Source organism: Thamnophis elegans, chromosome 3 (genome assembly GCF_009769535.1).
Source record: "Thamnophis elegans isolate rThaEle1 chromosome 3, rThaEle1.pri, whole genome shotgun sequence".
Classification (NCBI taxonomy): domain Eukaryota; kingdom Metazoa; phylum Chordata; class Lepidosauria; order Squamata; family Colubridae; genus Thamnophis; species Thamnophis elegans.
Genome location: NC_045543.1, coordinates 67,811,609 through 67,832,897, shown reverse-complemented (window position 1 = coordinate 67,832,897; position 21,289 = coordinate 67,811,609). Strand labels below are relative to the sequence as shown.

Sequence of the window (21,289 nt, the reverse complement as noted above, 5' to 3'; positions counted from 1 at the left end):
TCACCAACTGCAGTGATGCATTCAACAAGTGTGGCAAGAAACGGGGCACAACTCGCTTAACACCAGAAACGTTGGGGGCTCCATTGTGGCCGTAACTCGAGGACTACCTGTAATACTTGAGCGGGGAGGGAATCTCCGTTTAGCCTCCAGGCTGTTTAACTTACTCGGAAGCCACCGAATTCAGTCCCTCCTCTCCCGTAAACACCCTTAAAGATTGAACCCTGAACGCCGAAAAGCGCAATACCGCCAGGCGGCCGACAAGAAAGGCTTCCGCCTCGAGCCCCGGGTCGAGCCCCGAGGTCACGCCGGCCCTCAACGGAAGGCCTCTCCGCGCTGCCGCTTAGCGCCTCCTAGCGAAACCCTTTTCGGCGGCGGGGCGCCTCGCTTTTTTCCCCGCCGCCACCGCCTCCTGGGCGGACCCTGGATCCGCCCCCAGTTACCCGCTGAAAGGAACATGGTGGCTGCTTCCTCCCTCCTAAGCAGAAGCAGCGGCGGCTCGAACTCTCTTTGAGGGACCGGGAAGTTGCGAGCACGGCGTCGGCGAGCCAGGCAGGCCGTTGGGGGCCTCTGAACTGAGAAAGCCGAAGGAAGTCCAGTATTTGTCTGACGCCGCCGCCGCCGCCACAGGTGCGTCAGGAGAAGGAGGTTGGTGAAGCTGACAGGAGGTGCCTTCGGCTTCCCGGGTGGCTGCCTTCGCTCCCCCGTCTCCCTCTGCTTTTTCCTTTCTTCCCCCCGGCCTCAGATTTGGGGACACCGGCTTCTGCAAGGGCGGGAAATGCCCGCTTGTGCAGGCGGGACGGTGCTCTTGCTCGAGCAAGTACGCACTTGGCCGCCTGTTTCTTCCTTCGCTTCCCCCCCTCCCCCGTCTCGCCTCGCCTTGTCCTCCCTCCGCCTTGAGCGCTGGGATGCAAGATCACGTTGAGAGAGCGCGAAGGGAGCGTGGGTACTGTCCCGCCGGGCTGCCCTCAAGGTGTCGGACAGGGCCGCTGGGAGGAGAAGAGGAGGATTATTATTATTTTATTTTTATTTATTTGTTTTTGCAACCGGGGCGGTTTTGGACTCGGAGCAGCCCTTGGAAAGCGAGGGGCATCCGGTGTCAGCTCTTCCGTGCCGAATGTGGAGGAAAGAGATTCGTCCCCTTCTTTCCTCCCGCGAATGGCATTTGCCTCCCCACGTGTCCTTTTACCTACGCAGAATTGTCTGGAGTTCACCTGCGGGTTAGGGTTAAGAAAGGAGCCCGGAGAAAGGCCCGCGATATTGTTTTCCTCACCTCCTTCCTTGATCATTGTTTTGATGCAACCGTGAAGGGACCTGAGGACAGGCAAACTTGGGTTGAAACGAGATTGAACATTGTGGTTTCACACGTTGTGGAAATCCAGCAGTTATTCTCGCATGTTGTGTGAACCAGGCTGGGGAGAATCAAATGGCAGAAGGGCAGAGAGGCTGGGATTCCCTGGCTGCCTCTGAATCAATCCAGCTATAATGGGATTTATTTTGTGGTCATAGTGTCTTGGGTGATGCTGTGAGTGAAAAAATGAGTTGTCATGTGAATTCTGCCCCATTGTCCTGTAGAGAAAACCCTCCATTTGTGTATACACTATATGTGCTGCGTTTGTGATGTAAGGTTTTGTGCCTGTTTATGTGGAAGTGGGTGCTGTTTAACTTAGTTAAGACTTGGTTCTGGGTAGGTGTGTGTAAAATTGGATTGTTATGAAGCTAAGCTTATGTGCTATGGCGACAGGATAGCCTCTTGATTCTGTGTAATCTATTCATTACTTTTGCATAGCTTTGGGGCAGTTGATAGCCCAACTACCATATACTGGGCTTTCACATGGTCAACAAACTTTCCCAAAACAGTTGAGTATAGGTTTTTTTAAATTAGAAAATCATTTATAGCTTAATCTGAAATGTTCATATAATCCCAGTTTAAAGCTCACTATACGTAAGTTTTTTATTTTCTCCTTAATGCTATTTCCTCAGAATGGTTTCCTTAATGCCCAGGAGATGAAGAATTAGTTAACCCCCTAAATGCTAGCATTAAAGATACCAACACCTGGAATTGACTTAAAATTGTTGTCTCTTTTTTTATCTTATCTGCAGTTTTGACTTCCTCTTTTTGAATCTTAAGTGATTCATTTGAATTCCACAGTAATAGGATTTTGTGGAAGAAATCTTAAGTACTGTTTTCTAAGAAACAGAAAATAAGCTAGTTAGTATGAAATATAATGTATCTGTTGGGTCACCTAATGAACATATTAATAGTTTAACAAATATAATTGAAGTTGCATAAATAGTCCTCAGAAAAGTTTTAAATTTATCCTTAATGGGTAGAATATCTGGGTGAGACAGTATTAAGATCTGATTCAAGTGTCATGCTAATCTACTGTAGACATATATACTGCACTTAAGTAGGTTAATACAATTTGCTAAACAATACTAACAAATTGTATTTTGACTTAGAATGAGACATGAACTGAGTTATAGTTTGCTTACTGAACCCTTTGACCCAAGCTGATTATATTGGGTCTATTTATTTTCAGTATATCTTTAATGATGGGGTGTTAGATAACAAGGGAATGAATATGGTTTTAAGCTTGCATTGAATTGCAATAAAGTTGTTGCCTGTTTTTTTCAATAATGCTTGATGTTTTCTATGAAAATACTTACTTTTAGCTAAATCTGCCTTTTTCTTCTATATGTAACTTTGAAATAATTTTATAGAATCTGTTTCCTTTGTTGTTGAAAGAAACCAATCATAAACATATGGAAAAATAGTTTGGTATGTGTTCAGTTGTTGCGTATAGTTGTTATTTTAGATATCCAATTTTTTTTCAAGCTAATTCTATTCCAATGATACATTGCTGGATGTGTTAATAATGATTTATAAGTGATATTTTCTAATCTTTAATATCAGAGCAGTACATATATATTCTGAATTTTGTTATTGAATAGCCTTTGTGTAGTTGTTCCTGGACTACCAAATATTACTTAAGATGAGCTGTAAAAATGTTTTTCACAACTACATTTTAAAGGAAATATAAAGCAAGGCTGCATCAGGGGCAAGCAATGGAGACCCAAAAGTAAACATTTTTTTAATGATCATAATCTTTTTAAAAATCAGATTGCAGCATTCTCATGTGGTATCTCACAGAATTCAAGCTAAAGATCTTGCAAAATCTTTAAAGCAAAGGACTAAAATCTAACATTAATAATACATTACTTGAAATAATGCAAGAATTCAAATTTTCTTCAATTGTTGCATTGTATTCTTTTTAAGATTTCTATTGGCTGGCCTATGAATTGCCATTAAAAATACAAGAAAAGACATAATAAACATGTAGTTTAAGAATATAATTGACATTTGTTATTACAGAATACAGAGTTGATAATGCACAATAATGCACTTAACTATGGGGTTTATTCCCAGTGATCACACCAGCTCTATTTTGTGCGATTATATATTTTATCCTATAGAAAGAAGGTTGCAGACCATGTCTCCTTTTTAGTATAATAAGCATACAAGTAATGACAACTCTCCCTAGCTATCCTCTGATGTCAGCAGTTAGGGAAAAGCATTTGGAGAAACTACTCTGTAGCGTCTTTTATCTATTAAAACCAGACAGCCAATGTGAGACAATAGTTAATGTATTAGAATAGGAATGGAAAAAATCATTTTGGCTTCACCTTCAGTCTTAAAAAATCCCTGAGTGACCTTGGGGCAGTCACTCTCTTAAAATTATAGTTGTGGGACACAGTAAGAGGAGAAAAGAGTATGCTTACTGATGATTTTTGAATGAAAGACAAGATACAAATCTAATAAGCAAGCTAGTAAATCTTCATTTCTTTCACCAATTGGATTGGTAATGTTCTGTTATAAAGTAAAAAAGAATTGCTGCCACCATATAATTTGTTACTAAATTTCTCTGTGACGACACCTTATCTCAGGAATTCCATTTCCCAAGATCTGTATGGCCCCAACTCTGCTGTCTTTCAAGAGTACTTTAAAGACCTAGCTCTCCCATAGGCACTGGGTTGGGATATTATGTGAAATAGGAGTATGGTGGATTGAGAAGTTCAATGCCTTGCCATTCAATGGCCATTGTAAAAATAATAAAGCTGGCTGATAAATAAATACATAAATAAATAATCTACTACTGAGATGGTTTAATTATTATGTTTGGCAACAATATTTTACTGTTTTTTAATTGACTATATTGTTTATTTTTAACTTGATGTAAACAGCCCAACGCTATAAGTGTAAATGGGTGACTTTGTAATTGGCATCATAAATATAAATTCAAAAATATTATTAATCTATTAATAGTTATGCTGGTGAATTCCTGATGGTAAGGACATCTATCTATCTATCTATCTCTATCTTCCTTCCTTCCTTCCTTCCTTCCTTCCTTCCTTCCTTCCTTCCTTCCTTCCAATGAACAAATGATCTGGGCTTCTTGCTGCAAAAATCTCTGAGCAATTTCCATCACCAGTAACAAATGTTAATATATATCACCACATAGCAACAACATCCACTAATAGTGTTACTCAATAGGATTATGCTAATGGACAGCATCCCCAAATACATTTTGGAGCGGTCATGTTTCTGCAATTACTTGGAACTCCAACAGGGGTGGAGTCAATGCAGAGGTCCGGGGAATAGTTATTCAACAGAAAGGAACTCATTACTGAGAAGGCTAGACTGTGGTGTCAATGTAAATGGCACTTCCCTCAGTGTTGGTTCCTTAAGCTTTTTCTCTCAGACAAATGTAGACAGATTCAATTGTGAGAAGCTATCTAGATTTGGAACTTAAAAAGGCTTTAAAATTAGCACCTGGACTTGCACCAGAAGCTAACTGGCACCCTGTGCAGCTCATATAGCAATATATTACACAGACAAGCCTAGGAATAGCAATAGCACTTAGACTTATATACAGCTTTACAGCCCTCTCTAAGCAGTTTACAGATTCAGCATATTGTCCCCAACAATTTGGGTCCTCATTTTCCCCACCTCGGAAGGATGGAATGCCGAGTCAACCTTGAGCCTGATGAGATTTAAACTGCCAAATTGCAGGCAGAGGCAGGCAGCAGAAGTAGCCTGCAGTATTGCACTCTAACCACTGCGCCACCTCGGCTCTTAAATGTTCATTGTACCTGGATTGCTATATGCTACATAGCAGCTGCAGCTTTTGGATGGTCTTTAAGAACAGTCCCACTTAGGCAACTTGCTTTAATCCAGTTCTGAGGAAAGAAGTATTTGAATGACTCTACATAATGTGTCCTGACCTAGGAATGGCCGAAATTGATGCACAAGATATACAGTAATTGTGCAAAGATTCCCTATCACAGCCTCCATCTGCTCTTCCAGCAAGAACCATTAGTCCCGGCTGACCTCTAGTTTGCATGCCAGCTTTGTTTAGGGGACCCTATCCAGAACTAAAGAGGGATTGCATATCTACATTCAGTTGGCATCCACTCGATTTTGCTAGGATTCATTTGCATGAATCTGTTCTTCCCCATCCAGACCCTAATAGCCCCCAGCTATCTATCCTCTATTTATCCTCTATGTCAGGGGTGTCAAACTGGCAGCCCATAAGCCAGATGCACACGCAGGCCACACCCACCCCAGCTTCATGAATGGGAAAAACATCGCGAAACGTCACGTGATAGCAATATGACACAGCAAGTTTGACACCCATCCTCTATCTCCTTTTTGATTTTGGGTAAAGGTATTTAATTGGCTCTCTGCAAATTAATGATAACATAAGACCATGCTGTCATTTTACTTTTTCTAATGACTTCATATAGTTATTAAACAGGAAGGTAGAAGGCCAATCCCTGCAATACCCCACATTACAGCAACTGAGAATTCGGCCCCTACCTCTACCTCCCAGGTGGAATCAGTAAAGAGAAAAAAACACTGTGACACACCACTGCCCTGTGCTTCCAATCTTCACTCCCAATCTTTAACAATAGCCTTCGTACCAAGGCTACCAGGAAATCCAGTCATACAACCTGGTCCTGCCATTGATTAAAGGACAATCAGTGTGGTTTATTGAACTAATGGGGGGGAAACACACTTTTTGTTTTCTTGTCTGTCATTAACCCTATTAATTTTCCTCCATGTATATTGCCATCTACCATGTTTCCCCGGAAATACCACAGGGTCTTATTTTCTTTTTACCTACAAAATATGGCTTGGGCTTTATTATGGGGGAAGGGTTTATTGTTTTGGGGTTGCCGGGCGGCTGCTCTCGCGAGCGGGCTCCCAAAGAGCCGGGTACAGCCTCATGGGCGAATGGCTGCGACAGGGCAACACAACAGCCATGAAGAGACCACACTTACGAGCAGCCACCCGGCAAATCCCCTTTGCAGCCGGGCACAGTGTCATTCACTGACCTAGGGGTATCGCCAAGCCATGTGAGCGCCTGTTCGCGGCTGCCCGGCTCCCGTGGTTTGGCGCCTTCCAAATGCCAGTGAATCGTGCTCTACACGGCTGGAGAGGGAGGGTTGCGCGAGCGGCTGCTCCGCTTTCACTCACCCGCCTCCCAGCCTCATGATGCATCGCCCAGCTCTCATTATGGAGCCCGGGCACTGCTGCTGCCATCCCAGCCTGGCTTTTTCCGCAGCTTCCAACAAGACTTGGGTGGTGGTGGTGGCGGAAGTGCCCTGGCTCTGTAATGAGAGCTGGGCCATGCATCATTAAGCTGGGAGGTGGGTAAGCGAGAGCGGAACAGCCGCTCGCGCAACCCCCCCTCCAGCCGTGCAGATAGCCATTCACTGGCATTTGGAAGATGCCAAGTTGTAGGAGCCGGGCGTTGGCAAACAGGTGCTCACGTGGCTTGGTAATACCCCTAGGTCAGTGAATGGTGCTGTGCCCGGCTGCAAAGGGGGTTTGCCGGGTGGCTGCTCGTGAGCGTAGTCGCTTCATGGCTGTTGTATTGCACTGCTGCGACAGCACAACGCAGCCATTTGCCCATGAGGCTGTGCCCGGCTCTTTGGGAACCCGCTTGCAAGAGAGCAGCCTCCCGGCAACCCCCCTCTTTAGCTGGGCACAGCTCTGCTCACCAACCTAGCGGTATCCCGAAGGCGCCAAGCAATGCAATCACCTTTGCCTCCCTCCAGGTTCCCGCACCTTTGCACCTTTGGGATACTGCTAGGTTGGGAGCGACGCTCTGCCTGGTCGGAGGTGTGGGGTTGTCCAGGGGGCTTATATGCGGGGGGGGGGCTTATATTTTTGCCCACCAGAAAAATGTGGCATGGCTGTATTATGAGGACATGTCGTATTTTCGGGGAAACACGGTATTCTGCCCTATAACTCAACCCTGTACTCACGTAAGTTATATAGAACTTGAATTTACAATTTTAAAATGTAATACTAAAGTATGCCAGAATAGACGATGCATATGTGAGCCCAAAAAACTATATTCTACTAGTGAAGTATTGTTGGTGTGCTATAATTTCTGTTAGAACTTGGAATATTGCTCAAAGTAGCCAGTTCTGTTTATGTTGATGTTGTTTTATTGACATATTTTATGATATACCAATTTAAGGCTTTGTAATATTTAGTTTGGCATTTGCCAATGGCGTGTTTGCAGTCTGCTTTTCCTTTTCCTTTTCCTTTCAAGACCTACCCGAAAGGGATATTTGCACAATGATCTCAGCTCTTCTTTGTTAACTCTGCATAGGAAAAAGGATTGTGTAATCCATTGCTCTGATTAGTATAATACTGAAACAACATGGTATTCAAAATTGTGAGAACATATTCAATAATATGCTATCTAACCTTGCTTTAGTCTTGTCTAAACCATTTGTGTTTATGTGTGTATATATGTATATGCATGCATGAATACATACATACATACATACATGCATATATACACATATATATATACATATACATACACACACACGTATACACACAAACACGCTATGTGTTCTACAATCCATTAAGTTGAGGTCTTTGTTCAATTAATTTTTTCTGCGATTAATATATTACATTATATTACAAATATGCATTTGCTGAACTTGAAATTTAGTTTGAACAATCATTGAGCTAACATTTATAGAAATAATAGATTTTTAATAGTTTGTAATTAATGACAAGAGAAATAATCTTTCAGTAGTACTAGAAAAACAGCTTAGTGAATTCCCCCCCCCCCAACATGATGTCCTTTATATAAGATAAAAATGTTTATAATGATTACTGAAATTGCCCAACATCTCTACAAAGTGTCAGATTGGGAAATGCTACTTAGGACAGTAACATTAAATATAATGTCCTGTTCCTCCTCTGTTCTTTCTTTTTTTAAGAACATGTAGACTTGTGTACACATTTAGGTTATAAAATCATGTGAACAGTTGAGAAAGTCTACATGTCTGAATTTCTTTAGAACAATTGTAAGGCATAGTTGATATTATTTGTTTTATCTTTGTATTATTATGATCTTTTGCATTTAAAAGGTAGTGTTTTATCCTATTGCTTATTTTATTCTGTTGAAAATGCCAGTAAGTGGCATGCTTTGAAAAATATTTCATATATATCCTATATCTTTAAAAATGTTATGAATTGAGACTATATAATATTTATCTAACATTATTTGTACATATTTCTAAAATGAACCTATAATGTAACACATGAGCTATGGGCTATTTATTTATATTTTGGATGATAACTTATTTCGACATTGCTATCACTATTTTTGACTAAAATGTAGTGGAATTATTCCTCAAAGGCTGGAGCAAATATTAATACTACTCCTACTAATTAAAGAACTTTTAATATCTCTCACAATCAGAAAATTCATGATTATTGCGAATTTGGATCTCCATCTATATAGCTTCCATCGTCTGGTTCTTGTTTTATCCTTAGGTGCTATGGAAAATAAACCCACAACCTCTACCTTATGATGTTCCTTCAAATATTGGAAGACTGCAATCATCATGCCTGCTCTTAGATTTTTATTCTTTAGAGAAACATGTTAAAGTTCCTCTAACTGCTCTTTGTAGAATTTAGCCTCCACCTGCTTACCATTCCTGTTGCTTTTCTCTGCACTCTTTCCAGTTTTTATATAGTAGCAATCAGAATTGGACATGGAATTCCCGGTGCGCTCGTACCACTGCAACTATCAGTTCCTATGACCTTGCCCTTAAAGATGATCCTCATTTAGCAATAGTAATTGGGAACAGCAACTGTGTTGCCAAGTGATGTTGTGATAAAGTGTGATACGATGGTAGCTGTGGCAGTTTCAATGTTCATGGTTAAGTGAACTAGGTGTGGCCATAACTGTGATGTCACATGATCACCATTTGCAACTTCTGTCTGCTTCCCCATTGACTTTGTCAGAAGGCAGCAGTGGAGAGTCAGATGGCAATCACATGACCACAGCATTCTGTGAATGTTGTAATTATGGCAATAATGGCAATAGCCCAAATGGTGTTGCTGTAATGGCTGCACCTAGAGAACCAAACCAATTGTAAATCTTGTCCTGCACCATCATAACTTTGAAGGTACTAAATATTGATTGTAAAACAAGGCCTATCTGCATATAGGTAGTCCTTGACCTGTAACAATTCATTTATTGACTATTCAAAGTTGCAACAACACTGAAAAAGGGATTTATTACCATTTTTCATACTTTGACTGTTGTAGCATCCCTGTGGTCATATAATTTACACTTGGTGCTTGACAAATGTTTCATATTTATAACAGTTACAGTGTCCCAGGATCATGTGATCCCCTTTTGTGACCTTCTGACAAGCAAAGTCAGTGGGGAAGTCAGATTCACTTAACAACTGTTTTATAATTCAACAACTGCAGTGATTCCCTTAACAAACATGGCAAGAAAAATTGTAACATGGGGCAAAACTCAGTTAACAAATTTCTCACTTAGCAACTTAAATTTTGGGCTCAATTGTGGTCATAAATTGAGGACTACCTGTTGATACAGCCCCAAACTACATAACCCATAATGGTACATCTGAAATGTTTGGAAAGTTTTTTTGATTTTCCAGAATTGGAAGAGTGGTTCAAAGAGGGTTCTTCTGTTGTAGTCTACATAGGTTAAGACAACATTGTTTTTCCATTAATACTCAAATGGAAAAAATTAGCCCAGTTATTTAATTGTTATAAGCTTCTAAAGGAGGTACTGGATGCCATAAGCTTACGACAATTCCTTAATATCCCCAAAATGCAAAAAAAATGTCTAAAATCACAGTGCCACCCAACCCAGAATATTTAAGGGTCATATGTGAGTCATCAGTCACCCATCTAAATAAAGCATACTGTTGGTAGGAATGGAAAATCTTGAGGCAATTGGTAAAACTTTGAATAGCCCATCCTCTGGAGCTTTCTTTTTCCTGAGCTTGGGAGAGCTAGTTGCAACAGTGAGTGAGTTGTTAATGTTTCAAAATAGCATTTTAAATATAAACTTATTTGTCCTTTTTTTTTTCTAAATTAGAAGAATGCTGTTATTGAAAAGGACTTTTCTTCTACTGAACTAATTTCTTACATTCTGTCTTTAAAATATGGTAATTTTTCCTGCTGTTCTTCACTGAAACTATATTAATTGCTGACCACTGTGTACTTCCAGTTTGGCTTTAGATCCTGGAAAAGAAACTAGAACATGTATTTTTCTGGCTAAATTGATGTTTAACGTAATTCATTAAATTATGACATTTTCTTACATGCATTCATATAGGCCAGGGGTGTCAAACTCGATTTCATTGAGGGTCACATCAGAGTTGTGTTTGACCTTGAGTGGCAGGGTGGGCCTTCACTGTTTCCAGGGTGGCCTTGTGGGCCATATTTAAGCACTCCATGAGCCAGATCCGGCCCTCAGCCTTGAGTTTGACACCCCTGATATACGCAGATCAGAAAGTTTCATCAGTTTCTACTCTTATGCCTAGTACAGTAATTCTCACACTATGGCACAATGGAATAGTTAAGGGACAGCAACAAATATATTGCAGATAGTCCTTATAAAGTTCATTTAGTGACCAAAGTTACAACAGCACTAGAAGAAGTGACATGACCATTATTCACACTTACAACCTTTGAAGCATTCACATAGTTACATGATCAGAATTCAAATTCTTGGCAACTGACTCATATTACGATGGTTGCAGTGTCCCATGGTCTTTGCAAACTTCTAACAAACAAAGTGAATAGGGAAGCCTGATCACCTTACAACCATGTTACTAACTTAACAACTGCAGTTATTCACTTAACCATGGCAAAAAAAAAGTCATACAATGGGGAAAAACTCATTTAACATTGAGCTGAGTTGAGGTCATAAATCGAAGACTACGTATACGTATGAATGCTTCTCTGAAACTAAAGTATTACAGGCAGAGCTGTGACCAAATCTGTTTGCCTTCTTCAGGTAATTGCTTGGCCTCTCTGCTTTCATTTTGTTGGGGGAAGGGTTTATTGTTTTGGGATGCAAAAAATAACAGTTTGCATCTTCATTTCTGGTGCAGAAGTGCAGCAGAATTATGTTGCTCTTTATTTAAACATACTTGAGCATTCTCTCCTAGACAGATAAGATGGTAAAATTGTAACCACATAGAATATAGGGAAGAAAGTGTGTTTGGGAATTGGGTAGAACCGAGTAACTGTTACTCCAGGGGACATTTAAGTAAAATTTTAATGTAATTTCTTTCCAGGAAAGATGAGTGCTTTATATTTTATTAATGGCAGTTGATAATGGTTTTTTTAATGTGAAAAACTTTCTGTTCCTAGGAGGCTGGGAAGAATGAATAGGAAAACGGGCGGATGAATTGATGAAAAGGTTATTTCATAGCAATCATGAACAAGTGGGACTTCGCTTGAAGGAAATGAGAGCAGATTGAAGCCAAACAAAACACTAACCAAGTCAGGTGATAGTGTAGGAGTCAGCTCTCTCTTTGTTTTTGTTTTGCAAGGTAGACTTTTCAGATCATCAGGTTATTCCATAGTGACTTGTTTGCAACTTTTTAAGAATTATACAGACCACTTAAGTATAATGTCAACATCTCAATCATCTAGTGGCAAGTATTGTGACCTATGCGACTGCTAAGAATAACCGTGTTTTGACATAATCAGAAACTGGCAGTTGTGTAAATAAGGGTTGTTAAGCATACGGCATGTAATATAGTTTTAGAACAATAAATCATTAAAGCCAATATTGACTTTCTGTAGGTCTCTCAGAGTTAAAAGTGTCTTGAAATCCTTTTTGTACTACAAGTAATTTTTTTTAAAAAAAATAAAGATAATTTTTGAATGAATTACCTGATAAGTTATAATTTAACAAGAATTTGGTGTCTTATTTTTGAATTCCGCATCTTAAAATTGCTGCTTTGGTAATTATTTATACCTTTTTGTGTTATAGTTACGTCTAGTTTGATCAAACATATTCAAGAGCAGCTAATGAGCAAGTAAATTTTCTTTCATTATAGCTCTGGAAATTTTTTTAAACTAATTAAATGAAGCAGTGAATTCCTCTACATTTAGAATATGGGTATAATTCAGAGTGTTTACTTCCAGAAAGCATTACACAGCAGGAAAACACACAGAAAAGGACAATTGTTTTTTCCATTTAATCATGACCGAGAAAGAAACATAGCATACAATAAAATGGCATATAGGTTCGGACTGGATCCGCCCATCCACCCGGATGCTTCTTTGAAACCCACCTCTGACTGTATGTATGTGTGTGTGTGTGTGTGTTGTGTGTGTAATATATGAACATGACATTAGATTATTAACAGTCTGTAAAAACTAGTCTGTTATTTAAATCATGAAATTGAAACTATAAAATATAATTATTGTTGTACAGTAATGCAATAAAATAGCAGATTAAATGTGGCCTATGCTGTCTGGTCAATCTAAAATCTTGGGGATCAACTTCTTCAGTCTTGCAAACAATCAGTTTTTGGATTCTGCAAGCCATAAATCAGTATTAAATGATATCAGTTTGTCACATACTGAAATAAAGTCTGGTTGCCTCATGCTATTTATTAGTGTGGTTATTTACGCATATAAATAGTCTTATAGAAGGGGCAATGTTAAAAAAATACGGTGGTGCCAATATATCTATTAGCTTAATAATTGAGTATTAAGTTGATAGCTATTATGTTGTTAGGAATCTTCTTTCTTTTGTACTGGTTTTTGTACTGTAGTAGTCTTTAGTAATGATTAGATCTGGACTAACTCACAGGATTAGATCGTACCAGGGCCCTTTTGCCAAAGAGTAATCTGAACTGACAAAGTTGGAGTAGCCTGTCCCAGTGGCCTCCAACATTTTAGGCACCAGAGGACTGGTTCTGTGGAGAGAAGTTTTTCTGTGGACCGGAGGGGGACATGGTTTCATTATGCTGCCTGCACACCGTGGATCGGCCTGGCTTATGCACGGCCCAGTTTCTGGCATGCTGTGGACTGATGCTAGTCCATGGACCAGGGGTTGGGACCCCAGGCCTATCCTATTCCCAGTTATGGAATATTACATTGCTTAATATTGTTTGTAACAGCAGCAGACGTTTAATATAGCTTCACTAGAACAAATCCATCTGAACCTCATTCTATGATGACAAACAATTAAAATGATTACAAGTTGGGAACAATTGTTTTAAGTGGAAAAGATATGACATTAGATACTTGCTTCGTAGGTGAGAAATGTAATTGATGGTTGAGATATGATAGGGATTTATATAGTTACACATTATGTAGAGAAAGAGGAAGGGGTAAATGGCTTTCTCCATTCAGCATTAGATTCCAAGTCATCCATTGAAGCTGAATTGGGAAGATATTCAGGATAGCAAGAATTGTTCATCTAGTATACATTGAAATTGTGAAAGTATTATTTTAATATATACGAATGGCAAGGTAATTTAGAATTGGATGAAATAAATTCATGGAAGGTGTAGATTATCAGAACTGAACAGAACAAAATAACAGAGTTGGAAGGGACCTTGGAGATCTTCTAGTCCAGTGATGGGGAACCTATGACACACATGCTGGAAGTGGCACATAGAGCCATCTCTCTGGGCATGTCAGCTGTTGCCCATTGCTCTTCCGGGTTGCCAGCCAGCTGGTTTTCGCGCGTGGAGAGCACCGAAAACTGGAAAAGCAGCTCCCTGATGCGCATGCATGCGCCAGGAAGATGAGCTTCCAGATTCTGACGTGTGCATGCGTGCAGGCCAGCTGGTCTTCATGTGCACATGCCCACGAGAAATTGGAAGCTCAGGGGAACTGCTCTTCCAGTTTCTGGCGCTTCCCCATTTCAGCACTTGGTGCCAAAAGGTTTCACCAACACTGTTCTAGTCTAACATTAGTGGTGGCTAATGGCAATATAAACACTGTATGATCAGAGGAAACATGGCTTTGAATGCTCATTGCTGGAGATAATTGTGCTCATATTTTTCTCTTTCAAATTTCCCATTGGCATCCGATTGGTCTGTGGGAACAGAATGTTGGATTAGATAGCTTGAGCCAGCATGGACTGTTCTTAGGATAATATTATGAACTCTTATGAAGAACAAGGATTCCCCCCCCCCCCAACTAAAATTAGACCAAGAATGCAAGTTTACAATCTATTTTTATTATATTACGTTAAAGAGAAATTTTAAGCTGGATTTGGAAAGATTCAAACTGAATGATGTGTGTACAGCTACCTTATCTCATATCTTATACTTTCTTATTTCTTTTTTAAAGGATTGATATTGAGTTTGAATTCATCACTGTAGTTTAATATGGCTTATTCAGTATAGTTTTGCTGTTAAAAATCATTCTCATCATATGTTTTTGACAGTTTATCACACAACAGTCAAAAGCGTATGATGAGAATGATTTCTTTAAACTATCTGGTGCTTGATAAGGGTATTTTTTTAGGTACAAGAGGAAAACAGTTTTAAGATTTGCTGTTATGTCTTACTGCTTTGGTAGTATATTCCCCCCCTTTAAAAATGGATGTTTTAGTGAGAATTTTATACCAAAGGACTGTATGGTGCTTTGGATCTGATTTTTTAAAATGCTGGAGCACATGGGAACATACTGTAGCAAATTGCTGTATTTAATAGTGGTTGCATGATAATAGAAAATATATGGTTGCCTTAAAATATATCAAAAGTCTAGAAAGAATTTTAAAAGGCAATGTAGGACATTAGATAGATATAGAGAAGTATAAAGGTTATAATGTGGCAGGACTATATCAAACTACTGAGCGCCCTAATATGACAAGTTACATGCTACTTAATACTAGTGAATGGCACAGGTCATCATTTGATGGATTTTAAGCACTGCTCTGTAGAACCTAGCAACGTATTACATACTGGTTGCCATGGTTGATATCTGAAAGCAATAGGAAGATGTGGAATTTCCCTGTGTATCCTTGGTAATGATGCAGTAATGATGAAATGAGGCTAGTACTGAGGTTTCTGTAATACAGGCACTGTAGAAGCACATGCTGTGTTGTTTCTACATGTCCAGAGTCATAGGAGCATTGTGTCTCCAGGAAAAAAATCTTTCTTCTCGGCCTTCAAGGACAGATGAGGATAAGAGCCTGACATTACGTCTGAATAAAGGCTTCTCCAGTGGCACTGCTCAGAGAGTCCAAAATTGCTGGGTTAACACAGCCTATCTGCCCTTGGACTGAGTGATGTTTTTGTTGACCACGCCTCCCTTTGCCTGCACATGCTCAGTTCGAAAACTCAGTCCGCCCGAGCTAGGACTGTTTTGGGAGAGCTCCAGTCTAAGAGCAGAAAGGCTGGAAAAAGTTTCCCAATTTGGACCACGTTAACTTCTCAGATAAAGGAAATCACTCTGGGCTTTCAAGTTTCTGAGCAGGAAGAAGGGGAGATCTTCGTCCTTTCGAGGATGAGAACACTGCCCTGACAAGCCAAAATCACTGGCCTGTTTCAGCGTCATTATTCAAGTCTTATCTTACACCAAAGCCCATGACGGCCACAGAGTTAGGCCCCACTTCCAGACCTGAGGCCTCTCAGGCTTCCACTTCCAAGGATCTTAAGCATGGGTTGTTCAAAGAGACGGTAGAGACTCCCGAGGTTATTCCTGTGCCAGACCTATTTATGGACGCGGTGCAGCGCCAGTGGCTACAGCCGGGCACCCTGACCAACCCCAGTGGGGGGGATAGAACTCTATATGCAGTAGAAGATAAAATGGAGGAAATCCTCAAATTCACGGAAGTAAATGCCCCAGTCTGTGTCTCTGACTTCCAATTCCAACCTAACGGCTGAGCTCCTAGAGGGACTTAAGGCAGAAGATAAGAGGTCAGAAAAGGGCATGTCAGAAGACACACCATGGCGTCTGCCTGGGCCATCAAGGCATCCACCTCTGCCTCCTTTTTATTAGGGCCACCCTATTCTGGCTGCGCCAACTCAGGTCCAAACCCCGGCCCAGGAAATCTAGGTGGCGCCATGAGCTAACCAAGATTATTACCGCTGTCAAGTATTCGGCGGATGCCACCTTGACAGCAGCAAATTCTCTTCCAGAGCTCTAGCTTCCAATATCACCTCCCGCCGCCTTCTATGGCTCAGGCATTGGCAGGACGAAATGAAAGCTAAATGGAAGCTGGCATCGGCCCCATTTAAGGGGGCCTTCTTTTTGGAGAGGCCCTGGACAAGTTTGTCAACCAAAACCCAAGGACAAATGCAAGATCCTTCCGGCAACCTTTAAAATGGGGTGACCGGAAAGGGGCGGGATCCTTTCGTAAGAGACCCTACAGGAGCCAGGAAACAGGGCAATCTTCTCACCCTTCCTCCTATCAGAGGCCCTTTCAGGCAGGGGGGGATAGGCACCAAGACAGATCCTTCGGGGCTCGTGCCAACCATTCCCAGTCTTCCTTTCGGAGACCATTCCGAGGAGGAGGAAACAACAGTGGTGGATCCCGGCCCTTTCGTAAAGGAAAGTGACGGTCGCAGGGATCCCCCCATCGGGGGTCGGCTACAGCTGTATGCCGACAGGTGGGAGGAGATAACATCGGACAAGTGGGTCCTCAACACCATTCGCAAGGGCCTTGTCCTGGACTTCCTATCCTTTCCCCAAAGAAAGTTTATCCGCTGTCCTACCCCCAGGAACCCAGAAAAGAGGGAGCGCATGAGGGCAGAAATCCGCCATCTCCTAGAGATAGAGGCGATAGAGCCAGTCCCCAGGGATCAGCAGGGGAGGGGCTTCTATTCGATCCTCTTCCTAGTGCCCAAGAGTTCAGGGGGGTGGAGGCCATCTTGGACCTCAAGAGTCTAACTCAGCATCTGGCTTACAAGAGGTTCAAGATGCAGTCACTCCACTCCATCCTGGACTGTGTGAGGGAGGGGGACCTATTGACATCAATAGATCTCAAAGAGGCCTACCTGCATGTCCCCATCCATGTGGCACACAGGCGGTTCCTGAGGTTCTGTGCGGAAGGGGAGCATTTCCAGTACAGGGCTCTTCCCTTCGGGCTATCATCTGCACCCAGAACATTCACCAAAATTCTGGCAGTGCTAGCGGCTCATCTCCGCAACCATCTGGTTCATCTGGAATGTTATTTAGACGACATAATCATTCACTCTCTCACCACCAAGCAGGCACACCGCGATGTTTCTCTAACTGTGCAGACCCTGCAGTACCATGGCTTCTCTGTCAACATGGAGAAGAGTCAGTTCCGACCATCCACCTGTATACAGCACCTGGGTGCGGTCATCAACTCCACCTCCTGCCAGGTATTTCTTTCGCCAGACCGGCTGTCCAACCTGAGACGCAGAGTGAAGCACTGCAGCCTTGCCAGGTCGGTACCCATCATTCAGCTGTCCCAGCTCCTGGGGATAATGATCTCGTGCCTGGGGGTGGTTCCCTGTACTCGTCTTCACGCCAGGGAGCTGCAGTGGTTTCTGCTGCCAATGCAGAGGGCCAAGAACAGCAACTCACTCAAGCAGGTTCGGCTCCCACGAAAGGTGATCCGGTCTCTGGCATGGTGGAGGTCCAAGGCAGTCAGGAAGGGCTGCTTGTTCAAGGAGCCGGAGAGACTAGTTGTCACCACGGATGCCAGCCTCCTGGGGTGGGGCGCCCACTGTCAGGGCCACCTAGCCCAAGGCCGATGGACTCAGAGGGAGGCCGCCCACAGCATCAATTGGCTGGAACTGAGGGCAGCTCGCCTAGCACTGAGAAAGTTCGCATCTCTAGTAAGAGGGGCTCATGTACTGTTGATGACAGACAATGTGGCGACAAAAGCGCACATAAACCGGCAAGGGGGCACTCGGTCAAAGGCCCTCATGCTCGAGGCGGAAGCGCTGGGCAGGTGGGCGGAACGTCATCTGGCTTCTCTCAGTGCAGATCACATCTCCGGCGTAAGCAACCAGGAAGCAGACTGGTTGAGCCGCCAACGCATCGACCACTCGGAGTGGCGCCTGCACCCGGACCTGTTCCAGCAGATCGTGAGGAGATTCGGCAAGCCACAGGTAGACCTGTTTGCCACACACAACAACACACAGCTCCCACGCTTCTTCAGTCGCTACCGCTCGCCCCAGGCGGAGGGAACAAATGCTCTGAGGTCAGCGTGGCCTCAGGGACTTCTGTATGCCTTCCCTCCACTTCCGCTCATCCCTCAAGTGGTGAACAAACTCCTGACCGAAAAGGCAGACCTCATTCTGGTGGCTCCCTTCTGGCCCAGAAGGCCCTGGTACGCAGACCTGGTCAGCCTCTCAGTTCAAAGACCTTGGAGGATCCCCCGGGACAAGATTGCCCTCAGCCAGGGGGCCATCACCCATCCGGAGCCCAGTGGCTGCAGCTGGCCTTTTGGCACTTGAGGGGGAGCTCCTGAGAAAGCAAAAATTCTCTGACCAGGTCATTCGAACAATCCAAGCGTCCAGGAAGCCCTCTACGACTAGAATCTACGATGCCACCTGGGCCGCCTTCTCACAATGGTGCAAGACTAAGAACATAGTGGCCTCCTCAGCCTCGATCCCTCAGACCCTAGACTTTTTGCAAGAGGGTCTGGATAAGGGCCTTGCAGTCAGCACCCTCAGACGCCAGGTTGCAGCGTTGTCTACCATCCTGGCAAAGGGCGCCTCTCGCTTGCTGAGTCAGCTCCCTCAGATCAAGAGTTTTCTTAAGGGAGCAGCGAACATCAGCCCTCCAGCTGTTCACCGGTATCCGTCATGGGATCTTCCATTTGTGCTTAAGGCCCTGACCAAAGCCCCATTTGAACCTTTGAAAAAGACCAGTCTCCGCCACCTCACCATCAAGACCGCTTTCCTGGTGGCCATTACATCCGCTCGCAGGGTTTCCGAGCTTGCTGCGCTCTCTGTCAGGGAGGATTTGTGCGTAGTTCACCCGGACAGAGTAATATTGAGACTTGATCCGTCATTTGCTCCGAAAATTAACTCTCTGTTTCACAGGACTCAAGAGCTTATTTTGCCCAACTTCTGTCCCCATCCTTCTCACCCTAAGGAGCGTGAGTGGCACAAGTTGGACGTGAGACGGGCCGTGCGCACGTATGTAAAGAGAACAAAGGACTACCACCGGTCAGAGGCATTCTTTGTCTCCTTCCTCCCTGCGTCCCTGGGCCGCAAGGTCTCCTCTCACACTGTGGGACATGGCTGTGTGCTTGCATCAAACTGGCATATGAACACCAGGGCAAGACGGCTCTGGGAGGGTCACGCTCACTCACCAGGAGCGCTGCAACGTCTGCAGCCTGGGCAACCAGGCCTCTATCCTAGACATTGTAGAGCGGCCACCTGGCTTCCCCCACGGCCTTTATTAGAAACTATAAGATTGCACCTTTGCCTCAGCCGAAGCCTCCTTTGGCAGAAGAGTATTACAAAGAGTGGCTGAAATGCCAGAAGCTTCGGCACTTCCCCACCCTGTGAATAAATAGCTTGGGCATGTCCCAGCATTTGGACTCCTCTGAGCAGTGCACTGGAGAAGACCGTTGGCTTAACTGAACGGTCGTTCTCAGGGCACTGCGAGAGAGTCCAAACCCACCCGGGTGTTTGTATATTGAACGATGTGGCTGTATTGACTGTAACTGATTACAGGACGGTGCCTTCGTTTTCGAACTGAGCATGTGCAGGCAAAGGGAGGCGTGGTCAACAAAAACATCACTCAGTCCAAGGGCAGATAGGCTGTGTTAACCAGCATTTGGACTCTCTTCGCCAGTGCCCTGAGAACGACCGTTCAGGTAAGCCAACGGTCTTTCCCAATGGTTAGATACTTGCTTGGACACTAGCTCATTGTGCCATAGAAGAGGCAGATACTTGCTGGATTCATGGGCAATAAAGCAGTGTTTTTCAACCTTTTTTGTGCAAAGGCACACTTTTTTCATGAAAAAAATCACGCGGCACACCACCATTAGAAATGTTAAAAAAATTTAACTCTGTGCCTATATTGACTATATATAAGGTGTTTTTTCCCATGGTACACCTTACACTATGTCACGGCCACATAGTGTGCCACGGCACAGTGGTTGAAAAACACTGCAATAAAGAATAGGCTAGATCCAATTGACACTTTGTGTTTGAAACATGTTGATTAAGTATGTTTTGACTAGATCATATGCCATGCTGAGCTGAAGATCTGCAGAGAAGTTTAAGGATGATATTTAGTTGCCACTGTCTCTTTCCGTGTAGTCTGAAACTCATCCCACTTAGTTAATGAGGAAAGCCAAAGGCGGAAAAAAAAGATAATCTGAGCCAAAATTGAGTGTGATCACCCATACTTTCATGAGGCCTGCCCTATTCACAGGGTGGCATTAGAAACACATTTCGGGATTTGAAAACCTGATCTTAGAAATTGGATTGTACAAATTGTAATCTTAGAAGGGGCTCAGCTAGGTACCCATAAAAAGTTGTGTTTTGGTTTCAAATAATTTGAGCACTGCAGATAAATAGTGACCACCTCCTGTTTTAAGGAATGTAAGCATGGCAGATTCCCCCCCCAAATTACCATATTTTTCAGAATATAAGACTCGCCGGAGTATAAACCGCACCAAGAATTTTGAAGAGGCAAATTAAAAATAAGTTTGTGCACTTTGCAGAACTCCGAAAAACGGCCAGTTTTTTTTGCAAAAAACGGATCTGTTTTTTTTGTCAAAAAAAGGGCATGCATAGCCTTTGGAAGTCTTGTAGAGTGCTTCCGGGAGCTGGGGGGGCAAAACGAGCAAAAAACAGGCCGTTTTTTTCGTTCATTTTTGTCCTCCCCAGCCCCCAGAACACTGGAAGCCTCTAAAGGGCTATTGCACGGCATTTTTGCAAGGAGACAAGGTTTCAGGGGACAAAAAATGCTGCATTCAGTGTATAAAACGCACCCAGATTTCACCCT

The 21,289-nt window shown here is 42.9% G+C and overlaps 1 protein-coding gene across 1 annotated transcript in view; it reads left to right on the top strand.

Annotated features, from left to right (window-relative positions):
• The first annotated feature begins 435 nt into the window (after positions 1–435).
• Positions 436–21,289, top strand: part of DENND4C (DENN domain containing 4C) — a 78,057-nt gene continuing 57,203 nt past the window's right edge. Inside the window, 1 exon segment of the mRNA XM_032214773.1 lies at positions 436–627. The gene's annotated coding sequence lies outside the window, so the exon portion shown is untranslated.